This window comes from Chiloscyllium plagiosum, unplaced genomic scaffold, assembly GCF_037043375.1.
Source record: "Chiloscyllium plagiosum isolate Xiang-an unplaced genomic scaffold, Cpla_swu_hap1 HiC_scaffold_27, whole genome shotgun sequence".
NCBI lineage: Eukaryota > Metazoa > Chordata > Chondrichthyes > Orectolobiformes > Hemiscylliidae > Chiloscyllium > Chiloscyllium plagiosum.
In genome coordinates this window covers 61,038,365-61,049,582 of record NW_028270165.1, presented here as the reverse complement: position 1 = coordinate 61,049,582, position 11,218 = coordinate 61,038,365, and the positions used below count along the sequence as shown (strand labels likewise).

Below are 11,218 nucleotides of genomic sequence, written 5' to 3'. Positions count from 1 at the left end.
GAAAAGCTTTAAACACAGACATGAAATGCTGATACATGAGTATGTTCACACTGGGGAGAGGCCATTCCCCTCTCTGTGTGTGGGAAACGATTTGTCCATTCAAAAAAATCTTCTGAAACCACAACGAATACACACTGGTAAGAAGCTGTTACCTGCTGCTTTTCTGGGAAAGGATTTACTCAGTCATCCCACCTTCTGAATTCACACCTGACTCAGGCAGCTGTGTGCTGCTGTTCTCAATAAACTTCTGATGGTTCCCCCCCACCCCACCCCCCAGGAAACAGATGCAGTGGAACAGGGAAATGTGGCACTTGTGATGTCACATGGGTAAGCCAGCAGAAGGTGGCATTGTGTTACTGTACTTCTCAGAGAGAGGGAAACTCTGACTTTGAAAGAATGAATTATAAACGTGATGAATCAAAGTATGTCCCATTGCAGTCGGAACTGGGCACACACCAACACTCACAGGCACAAAATCAGATTCACAGACAGCTATAAAGAAACTTTCAGACACACGCTTCCAGGACAATGTGTGCTACTGCAGACAGTTTGTCATTCATACACAGACAGACACACTCAAACTTCCCTCCGACATAATCTGTGTCCCATTGCTTGCAGAGATAGTCACATCAACACAGAAAAACAGACATGAACACAGAGATGGAAGCGCAATACAGTCAGTGAGACACAGAATCACTGACTTTTACAAACATATCCACAGATATACTCAGACAATTTTGTGTTCAGCTGTGTGAAAATCCTTGCTTCCTTGTGAAATACATTTGTGTCCTTTGGGTGCAGAAGCCTGTGTTTTGTTGTCTAAATGAAAGTGTGTTGTGGCTGCTGCTGGTTTGAAACTGCAGCTTTGTCTCTGTGTGGATTTTAAGTCTGTAATCTGTGTGTGAAGTGAGGAGGTGGGGGAAGGAGGAGAGGGACAGACAGACAGATAGTTTGGACTAAACTATTGAGTTGCTGCTTTCTCTCACACCATCCCCGCTTCCTCTCAACTCACAACTTGTAATGCTCCATCCCTGGGGGAGATATACTCTCGGTAGAAGAGCTGCGTTTTGGGCACAGAAGGGTCTTTAAGTAATAGACCTGAAGGTATTTAAAGCAAGTCCTGTCAGCCATAGTTCCCATTGCCATGTGGATGGAGCAGGAGGTGAGTATCAAAGGGTTTGTGTGTGTGTGTGTGTGTATGCGCGCGTGTGTGTGTGAATGAGTGTGGGTACTGTTAGAGTCTCAGTGTCAGTTTTGATCGATTAACCACAGTCCATCACCCCCACACCGTCCCTCAACCAGCCAGACTGTCGTAGATTCTAGGAGCAAGGCCTGTCTCTCATGGATGAGCGGGAGTGTATGAAATCATAGAGAAAGCTGGGACCCACTGGAATTGTATCCCTTCCTCAGTATCTCTATGTTTTTTCTTAACTTTTGTTTTTCTGACTTTTCTCCCTTTTCTCGCTCACTCTGTGTCTCTCTTTCTTCTTGTCTTCCACTCCCATCCGTCTGTCCCATGGGTTCAGGAACATAATTGCTTGAAGTTTGCGTCACCTACTGACCCTGATCACTCCCTGTACGAAAACGTTCTTCCTAATGTCACTTTTACTTCTTTCCCTCGTGATTTTAAAACTCTGCTGAATCGTTGTCGATCCTTTCAGGCGTGGGAGCATTTGCACTACATTATTCCTGTGTCTAGACCCTCATGACTTGAAAAACGTCAATCAGGCCAGCTTTCAACCTACTGTTCTCCAAGGAGAACTGTCCCAACTTTCCAATCTACCTTCATTGCTGACAATCCTCATACACGGCACCATTAACGTCAACCTGTTCAGCGCTATCTGCAATCACTTCACTTCCCCGCTTCCTGAAATTTCGCGCTCACAATTGAGCAATAATGCAGTTGGAGGATTCATTCAGAGTCGGACTGCGCGGGCGAGCGATGTGCAACACTTTGAGAAGTGTTTCTTTTTACCCTGTTCGCTGTAATGGGAGCTCGGCCCCATCCCTATTTCAGGAAGTCCGATCTTGTTTAATAAACGTGCTTTTGGAGAAAATTGCGCCTGCGTGTCGGCACAAGACAACTTCCGAAATGAGGGCTCGTCCGCGTTTCGAACCTGGAATTTCTCGCACATCCACCCGCATGTAGACCCGAAGTGAGAATCATACCGCGAGACCAACGAGCCACAGGCCTTTCCAGGCGCGCGCTGCCCTGACCCCGGATGCTCCAAGCGCTCTCCCCCGAAGCAGCTGAGACTTGCTCAGTGTGAGATACGTTTGAGTTGCTCCAAGAATCGCAAGCAGCAAAGAGAGTCCACAACATTTGCTTCTCATTCCGTCTCCCTGCGCCCAGGACGCTGCTGTTTGTCTCGATCCCAGTAACTGGACTCTCTCCACTGGCGGATAATTAAACCATTTTGTTTCTACTTGCAACCTGTTCTGGGGGAGGGCAGAGCCCATTCGCTCGTCCGCCTTCTCTCAATCACTTGGGATGGGAGACGTCAGTTACACTAATGCGGAGGAAATGGGCAAGTTTTAACTACATTACAAAGGTCTGTAATCAAAGAGACAGCAAGATGCTGTGCTGGTGGGACAGAGCGAAATGGACACCGGAAACTGTTCCCTCAGGTAAATTCATATCAGTGCATTTGTGTGCAGCCTGCTCGGTGCTCAGAATTCGTCTTCACACAGCAATCCTGCAGAAAGACTTTTCTAACACGGGCGTCTGTTTCTTTGCTGCGAACGGGCAGCAGTGAACATCTGAGCCCCAACTGTCCCAGATGAAGTTGAAAATGAGCCATTGTTTATCCCTCAGCCGCTCTGTCCGAGGGACAGGGAGAGGGGCGGCATAAACGCGTGACGTCATTCCGCCGCAGCCTGAAGCTGTTCAGTCCATCATTTCCATCCGACTCTCTGTCACTTGTATCTCTCCGAGGTGATTCGCAATCGGTGATATGTGTCCTAACCATGGGAACTGTGTCTGTATGGTGATGCTGCTTTCGAAATGCTGATCGTCCTGTCATTCATCTCTGAACCGGAGTGGGGAATTATTGCAGGGAATGAATACGACCGCAAATAATGTGGCTTTGCGGCTCAGTGGTTAACACTGCTGTCTCAGAACGGTACCTGAATTCGATCCTACCCTTGTGCGGCTTGTTTGTGTGGAGTGTGTTCAATCCCCCGTGTCTGCGTGGGTTTCCTGCGGTGCTCCGGTTTCCTTCCACAGTCGAAAGATGTGCAGGTTAGGTGGATTGACCATGCTAAACTGCCCCATAGTGCCCAGAGGTCGGTGGGTTAGGCGCATCAGTCAGAAGTAAATTCTGGATCAGTGGTGCTGGAAGAGCACAGCAATTCAGGCAGCATCCGAGGACAGGCAAATCGACGTTTCGGGCAAAAGCCCTTCATCAGGAATAAAGGCAGAGAGCCTGAAGCGTGGAGAGATAAGCTAGAGGAGGGTGGGGGTGGGGAGAGAGTGGCATAGAGTACAATAGGTCAGTGGGGAAGGAGATGAAGGTGATAGGTCAGGGAGGAGAGGGTGGAGTGGATAGGTGGAAAAGGAGCTGGGCAGGTCGGACAAGTCCGGACAGGTGTGGGGATCGAGTTGCTGGAGGTTAGAAGCTAGGATGAGGTGGGGGAAGGGGAAATGAGGAAACTGTTGAAATCCACATTGATGCCCTGGGGTTGAAGTGTTCCGAGGCGGAAGATGAGGCGTTCTTCCTCCAGGCGTCTGGTGGTGAGGGAGCGGCGGTGGAAGAGGCCCAGCACCTCCATATCCTCGGCAGAGTGGGAGGGGGAGTTGAAATGTTGAGCCACTGGGCGATTTAGTTGATTGGTGCGGGTGTCTCGGAGATGTTCCCTAAAGCGCTCTGCTCGGAGGCGCCCAGTCTCCCCAATGTAGAGGAGACTGCATCTGGAGCAACAGATACAATAGATGATATTAGTGGATGTGCAGGTAAAACTTTGATGGATGTGGAAAGCTCCTTTGGGGCCTTGGATAGAGGTGAGGGAGGAGGTGTGGGTGCAGGTTTTACAGTTCCTGTGGTGGTAGGGGAAAGTGCCAGGATGGGAGGGTGGGTCGTAGGGGGGCGTGGACCTGACCAGGTAGTCACGGAGGGAGCGGTCTTTGCGGAAGGCGGAGAGGGGTGGGGAGGGAAATATATCCCTGGTGGTGGGGTCTGTTTGGAGGTGGCGGAAATGTCGGCGGATGATTTGGTTTATGCGAAGGTTGGTAGGGTGGAAGGTGAGCACCAGGGGCGTTCTGTCCTTGTTGCGGTTGGAGGGGTTGGGTCTGAGGGCGGAGGTGCGGCATGTGGATGAGATGCGTTGGAGGGCATCTTTAACCACGTGGGAAGGGAAATTGCGGTCTCTAAAGAAGGAGGCCATCTGGTGTGTTCTGTGGTGGAACCGCTCCTCCTGGGAGCAGATACGGCGGAGGCGGAGGAATTGGGAATACGGGATGGCATTTTTGTAAGAGGTAGGGTGGGAAGAGGTGTAATACAGGTAGCTGTGGGAGTCGGTGGGTTTGTAGAAGATGTCAGTGTCAAGTCGGTCGTCACTGATGGAGATGGAGAGGTCCAGGAAGGGGAGGGAGGTGTCAGAGATGGTCCAGGTAAATTTAAGGTCAGGGTGGAATGTGTTGGTGAAGTTGATGAATTGCTCAACCTCCTCGTGGGAGCACGAGGTGGCGCCAATGCAGTCATCAATGTAGCGGAGGAAGAGGTGGGGAGTGGTGCCGGGGTAATTACGGAAGATCAACTGCTCTACGTCGCCAACAAAGAGACAGGCATAGCTGGGGCCCATACGTGTGCCCATGGCTACCCCTTTGGTCTGGAGGAAGTGGGAGGATTCAAAGGAGAAATTGTTAAGGGTGAGGACCAGTTCGGCCAAATGAATGAGAGTGTCGGTGGAGGGGTACTGTTGGGAACGTCTGGAGAGGAAAAAACGGAGGGCTTGGAGGCCCTGGTCATGGCGGATGGAGGTGTAGAGGGTTTGGATATCCATGGTGAAGATGAGGCGTTGGGGGCCGGGGAAACGGAAGTCTTGGAGGAGGTGGAGGGCGTGGGTGGTGTCTCGAACGTATGTGGGGAGTTCCTGGACTAGGGGGGATAGGACAGTGTCGAGGTAGTTAGAGATGAGTTCAGTGGGGCAGGAGCATGCTGAGACAATGGGTCGGCCAGCGTGGTCAGGCTTGTGGATCTTGGGAAGGAGGTAGAACCGGGCAGTGCGGGGTTCCCGGACTATGAGGTTGGAAGCTGTGGGTGGGAGATTTCCTGAGGTGATGAGGTTCTGTATGGTCTGGGAGATGACGGTTTGGTGATGGGGGGTGGGGTCATGGTCAAGGGGGCGGTAGGAAGAGGTGTCCTCGAGTTGGCGTTTGGCTTCAGCGATGTAGAGGTCAGTGCGCCAGACTACCACTGCGCCCCCTTTGTCCGCTGGCTTGATGGTGAGGTCAGGATTGGAGCAGAGGGATTGGAGGGCTGCGCGTTGTGAGGGTGAGAGGTTGGAGTGGGGGAGGGGGGTCGACAGGTTGAGGCGGTTAATGTCCCGGCGGCAGTTGGAAATGAAGAGGTCGAGCTTTTTACCACAGTCAGAAGTCAATGTCCGGTCTGGGCGGGTTACTCTTCGGAGGGTTGATAAGGACTTGTTGAGCAGGACGGCCTGTTTCCGCAGTGTAGGGATTAGAATTCGAATTGTTTCAACTTCACCAGCTCATTCCCATTTCAGAGAAGAGGTGTTAGGATTCAGTTCAGAGCAGACTGGCGGAAAGCAACTCAAATCTCCACAAGCACTTCCCCTCAATTGTGTAAGTTGGACCAGTGTTTAGTGACATATTCAGCTCAGATGTTCGAAGATTTGGGAAGCAGAGGCAAAGGCAAGATATAGAACAGAGTACTGTTACAAAGGGAAGCAGTAGCAGACGATAGTTTCGATCGAGGGACATGAACCCAGCACCCTCCCGCTGCGACACTACTTTCCCACGCGGAGTGTTTTCCACAGATCCCTTCAGCCTTTTGTCTGGCGTGTGGCATGCACGTTCGAGCCTGATGTCAAAGATCTCCACTGCTGTCGTGTAATATGCTGTTTCGCGGACGTATGGAGGCTGTGTAAATATAAACTCATTTCTAAATTCCCACATTCTGTTGGTCGAACTGTGATTTCACACTGAATCACAACATGTGTCACAGCGCAGACGGAGGCCATGCGGCCCACCTTCGATCTGCTGGTTGCGCACTGTTAGTAAACGTGTGTCTCAATTCGTATTTCCGTGCCTGTTTTGTGTAAATCTGCACATCTGAACATGACCACCGAATTCCCTTTCGGGTCCATTGAATCTTCCTCTTTGTCAATGTCAGATAGGGATTTACTGACACGAACCACTCCCTGTACGAAAACGTTCTTCGTCATGTCACTTTTACTTCTTTCCCTCCTGACTTTAAAATTCTGCCGAATCGTTGTGGATCCTTTCAGGCGTGGGAGCATTTTCACAACATTATTTCCTGTGTCTAGGCCTCTCATCATTTGCAAGGCTTCTGTTCTCCGTGGAGAGCAGTCCCAATTTTCCAATTTCGCTTCATTGCTGACATTCCTCAAACACCGCATCTCTGGCAAGTCGGAGTAGTAGAAGACCCAAAGCGAGATTCATACCCCTAGACCAACGAGCTAGATACCAGGCGCACCCCATCGCCCATACCCGCCCCACCTCTTGAACAAGCTGAGACTTGCTCAGTGTGAAATACATTTGAGATTGCTCTTAGAATTGCAAGCGGCAAACAGTTTCCAGAACAGCTGCTTCTCATTCTGTCTCCTTACTGCTGTTTGTCCCGTCCCCAGGAACCGGGCTCTCTCCACTGTCAGATAATTCAACCGTTTTGTTTCTAAACATTTTTCTGATACCCAGGTGGCCAGTGATAAGCACTGCCCTCCTCAACATAGGGTACAGAGAACAGGAGAAGACCACAAAGAACTCCACGAGTGTGTCACCTCAACTGTGCACATTGGGCCAGTATATCCATGTGAAATATTTATGTTGAGTTTTTTGGGAAGCAAATGAGAAGGCGAGGTGCAGAACAGAGCGCCCTTAGACAGGAAAGCTGCTAAAGACGACATTGCGTGAATAGGAGAGAATAGGACATGGCGGATTTCAGGCCTGAAAATCATGGAACTGTAGGTGGGGCTGTCGGGTCTTCAAGTGGAAAATGAGGTGTTGTTCTTCCATCTGGAGCTGAGCTTTGCTGGAACACTGCTGCAAGCCTGAGACAGAGATGTTGGCCAGGGAACAGGGTGGCGTGTTAAAGTGGCAGGAAAGCAGAGGGTCAGGGCCTTTTTTTGCGGGCAGAATTGAGATGTTCTGCGAAACCGTCACCCAGTTTATGCTTCATGCTACTTTGCGGAAACGACACTGTGAGCAGCGAATGCAGTAGACTAGGTTGTGGCAAATGTGCAGGCAAAGTGCTGTTTGACCTGGCAGGTATGTTTGAGCCCTTGGATATTCAGGAGGGAGCAGGTAAGTGAGCAGGTGTTACACATTCGGCGGTTGCAGTGGAAACTGCCTTGGCACTATGGGAGGTGGGTGTGGGGTGTTGCGAGCGAAGGAAGAGTGGACCTGAGGTGTAAGCCCTGCCCATTTACCTCCTCTCATATATAAATCCGTGATGTTGGAAGAACTTTCCAAAGAATGATTCAGTACCACGTGACTCATGAACTAATTAGTATTCATGTTCCGGGGCCAGCATCATTATTGTGTCACAGCAGCTGCAGGCCATCACCGGGGGCTCGCCCTATGACGTCACGGTGCAGCTGGAAGCCCCGGGACAGTTTATCAAAGAAACCCCCGTATCGGGAAGCACTGAGATAGCTAACTACTGTCAGTTTACAAGGGAACACATCTCCACATTACACAGCCTCGAGGCAAGCTTCCCGTCCTTCCACTTAAAGTTCAAGAGCCCTCAAACCGAAATTCCCCAGGTACATTTGGAAGAATTTTTTCCAGGTGTTCGCAAAGTATATCTATGAGCACTTTGTTAAAGTTTGAATTTTGCGAGTGTTGAAATTTTGTGCTTTTGAGCGAAATCACAGTTCGAAGAAACAGAATGTGGTAATTTAGACAGAGTTTGTATTTGCGCGTCAGCGATATGTCTGCGGGTGCGTGATGGGAGCATCACCCAGAAGGGAAACCATTTCTCCTGTTCACTCAATGTCCTCTTTAGCAGCTTTCCCGTATAACGGCGCACTGTTCTGCACCTCGCCTTCTCATCTGCTTCCCGAAACACATCGACATATGTCTTTCACATTGATACACAGGCCCAATGTGCACAGTTGAGGTGACACACTCGTGCAGGTCTGTGTGGTCTTCTCCTGTTCTCTGTTGAGGAGGGCAATGCTTGTCACTGGTCACTCAGGTGTCAGAGAAAAGTTTAGAAACAAAACGGCTAAATTTTCTGCCAGTAGAGAGGGCCCGGTTCCTGGAGACGGGACAAACGACAGCAGGGAGACAGAATGAGAAGCAGCTGTTCTGGAAATTCTTTGCCTGACCCCATTAAAAACAGACAACTTCGCAACTGGAGGGAGAACAGCAAACAGACCGCCCCGGGGCGGGCTTGAACCATCAACCTTTCAGTTAGCAGCCGAACGCGCTGACCAATTGCGCCACAGAGACAAGGAGCCACGCCCCTTTCCACATCGCTTAGGGGAGGCTATTAGTGAATTCATAATTCAGCTTGCCCATCCGAGAATTACATTTGTCGTCTATCAGTTTTACTTTTCCATAATAAAGCCTGGGAGATTTATTGTGGAGATACGGGGACAGTCTGAAGACACATCCATGTCACGAGGAACTAGCTTTCTTACTCCGGGGCCGTCGCCCTTCGAGCCTTTCAGTGTTTTGCCTGTTCCCGAGTTCTCTCATTGGCTCGGAGGCGAGAAGGGGTTTGAATTCCTGATGTGCAGGAACGACAATTCTTTCAATGTCTCAGATCAGTTCATGTCCCGAGAATATCAGAGTCAATCTCCCGGCCTTTTCAACAAGGGGACGGTGTCTGCACTGTCTCTGCTCAGTCGGACAGTTCATCTTTCATTCTCCTCTAAATATGCTTCCCAAAGAGTTTCCAAAGATTCACAAAGCTGGAGACTGGGATTTCTGTTTTGCTTCATGAACATTTTTCCATTTCCTAACTGACAATATTTTGCCCAAACCTCTTCCCAATTGTACGCCATGATTCATTTCCAGGGATGAGGAATTTCCAGTTTGGAGAGACATTCCCAAGGTTGGGAATGTTCGCTTTGGAGCATAGAAGGTTAACTGGAGATTTCCTGGGGTTTTGGGAGAAGAAGCGGTGGGAATGGGCAGATTAATGATTAGACGAACCAATTGCCACTGACCAGAGTCAGATACCAGGGGACAGGGATTGAAATTCTTGAATGAAAAGCAGCACTTGTGCCTAATAAACACAGAGAATACTGCAGAAAGCCAACAGGTCGAGCAGCATCTGTGGAAAGGTAAACAGAGCTGACGTTTTGAGTCTGTACGTTGTTTGTTCAGAACCCGAGTTTCCTGCATGGCAATCAATTCCCAGACATGAGAAAACGGGACTTTATTGAGACGGGTTTTGTGAAGTTTGAGCGATAATGTAACCAACAGGAAGTCATTTAAAATCGCCAGCGAAGAAAGCATCGTCAGCAGGTTACCACCCTGGGCGGGGGAGTCCCAAAGGATCTCTACGCCAACACCTTAAGTGTTCGGCCACAACTACACGCCCAAAGTTGTGGTGTAAAATTTCTCATGGAATTGTTCTAAAAGGAAAGGTGAGTACTGGGCTTGTCCTGTCCGCGCCATAGCCCCAGCGTATCCTGTTCCCCTGGATTTGATCAGGACAGAGGAGGCTGATGGGAGATCGAACTGAACGACACACATGGATGAGAGATAGAGCGGGTGGGAAGGATCCATTTTCATGCGTAGAGAGATTAATAATCAGGGCCGAAAATAAGGAGCCACTTCAAGAAATTTGGGGTTCATTCAGCAAAGCTAATGTAGAACTGTTCACAGAAAACTGTGATGAAAGTTTCTCGAGTTATTTTGATGATGCTAATACAATCGATAGGATGAACGTAGATTGGTAAATGCATTTGGTGACAGTTCTGTTCTAGCCCCGTGAGCGAAACCTGGATCTGAAGGATTCTGTTTTCTCCGACAGGAACTGTCAAATCTGCAGAGTTTCTCTTTTTGTCTCGGCTTCTCCGTATCCGCAGTCCCTGACGTTCGACATTAATTCAATTCAGAAACCCCTTTGTGGTGAAGATTTCCGTTTGGGGAACATTTTCCTGACCCCACTAAAAGCGCACAGCTTCGAAGCCAAGGAAGAACAGCGAACACACCGCCCCTGGGTGGGCTCGAACCACCAACCTTTCGGTTAACAACCGAACGCGCTGACCAATTGCGCCACAGAGACAGGCGAGGGCCTGGGCTGCGCCATCGCTTAGGGGAGGCTATTAGTGAATTCATAATTCAGCCTCCCCGCCTAGAATTACAATTGTCCTCTATCAGTTTTACTTTTTCATAATAAAGCCTGGGAGATTTATTGTGGAGACACCAGGGACAGTCTGATCCCACACATCCATGTCAGGAGGAACTAGCTTTCTTACTCCGGGGCCGTCGCCCTTCGAGCCTTTCAGTGTTTTGCCTGTTCCCGAGTTCTCTCATTGGCTCGGAGGCGAGAAGGGGTTTGAATTCCTGATGTGCAGGAACGACAATTCTTTCAATGTCTCAGATCAGTTCATGTCCCGAGAATATCAGAGTCAATCTCCCGGTCTCTTTAACAAGGGGACGGTGTCTGGACTGTCTCTACTCAGTTGGACAGTTCATCTTTCATTCTCCTCTAAATATGCTTCCCAAAGAGTTTCTAAAGATTCACAAAGCTGGAGACTGGGATTTCTGTTTTGCTTCATGAACATTTTTCCATTTCCTAACTGAGAATATTTTGACAAAATCTCTACCCAATTGTACCCCTTGCGTCATGTCCAGGGATGAGGAATTTCCATTTTGGAGAGACATTCCCAAGGTTGGGAATGTTCGCTTTGGAGCATAGAAGGTTAACTGGAGATTTCCTGGGGCTGTTGGTAATGATGGGAGAAGAAGCGGTGGGAATGGGCAGATGAATGATCAGAAGAATCAATTGCCACTGACCAGAGTCAGTTACCAGAGGAAAGGGAATGAAGTTCTTGA

The 11,218-nt window shown here is 49.4% G+C and overlaps 1 non-coding gene across 1 annotated transcript; it reads right to left on the bottom strand.

Annotated features, from left to right (window-relative positions):
• Positions 1 to 10,371: 10,371 nt before the first annotated feature.
• Positions 10,372 to 10,445, bottom strand: trnan-guu (transfer RNA asparagine (anticodon GUU)). The gene has a single exon. It is a non-coding gene; the product is annotated as a tRNA-Asn (tRNA).
• Positions 10,446 to 11,218: the final 773 nt, after the last annotated feature.